This window comes from Penaeus monodon, chromosome 27, assembly GCF_015228065.2.
Source record: "Penaeus monodon isolate SGIC_2016 chromosome 27, NSTDA_Pmon_1, whole genome shotgun sequence".
NCBI classification, from domain to species: domain Eukaryota; kingdom Metazoa; phylum Arthropoda; class Malacostraca; order Decapoda; family Penaeidae; genus Penaeus; species Penaeus monodon.
The window spans coordinates 24,778,860-24,779,789 of NC_051412.1; positions in this window are offsets into that span (position 1 = coordinate 24,778,860).

The following is a 930-nucleotide window of genomic DNA, read 5'->3' on the forward strand; positions in this document are numbered from 1 at the left end:
AAAAGAAAACTTTCTGTTCACGGTTTAACCTACACGAATGAACATACATGCCCGCGCATGTGTCATATTCCCCTCTCCCCCTCCCTATTATGATGAAGAAAACCACATGCTATTACAGTTTATGTCCATACAATAACGCACTCACAATCCCAAGGGGGAAGTGGACACAACCCTTGTCATTTGCGCAGAGGGTGAACGCAAAATAAATTTCCTTGTTCTTCCCTTGTCGCTCCCTTTCGCCATTATACAAACCCTTTCCTTGCCAGTTCCTTTTACGTCGTTACCCTTCCACCCTAATGATTCCCTATTTTCTCAGTCTGCCATTCACCTTTATCTCGCTTTTCTCTTATCTTCCGACCCCGCGTTTCCCCTTCCGTTCTTGTGACAGTGGAAACAATGGGTCTCCCGAATGAGCACAAGTTTTGATAGTCAGTCACATGGATTGTGTTCGGTTGTATTGAGTTTGTAAAAAAAAAAAAAATTTTTTTCCTGATTTCTCTACCTAGATAAGAATATTTCTTTTACTAGATATACTACATAAGTTGCTGTTTTTTACTATCATTTCATTGTGGAATGTTATGATATATAAGAGTACTTTATAACAGGACTGATAACTGTATGCCATTCAAAACTAATAGCAATGATGGTATATAGTATGTTTTCCATGATCAGCAGCAAATAAAAATGAGAAGAGATACACAGATATTATATAATAATAGTTCACAGGCAAAAGTCGAGGTCCATTTTTTTTTAGATTTATGTTCTAATAATGTAAAAGTCAGACTAAAAAAACACTGATCTAAATAACTAAATATCTCGCATTTTTTCGCGTCCGTAGCTCAATGCAACATGAAACTTCTCAATCAAGCTTGACCCCTGGGTTTGGCTTTTTTACTTTACCATTTTTACACTTTTTATTGTATTGCCTGT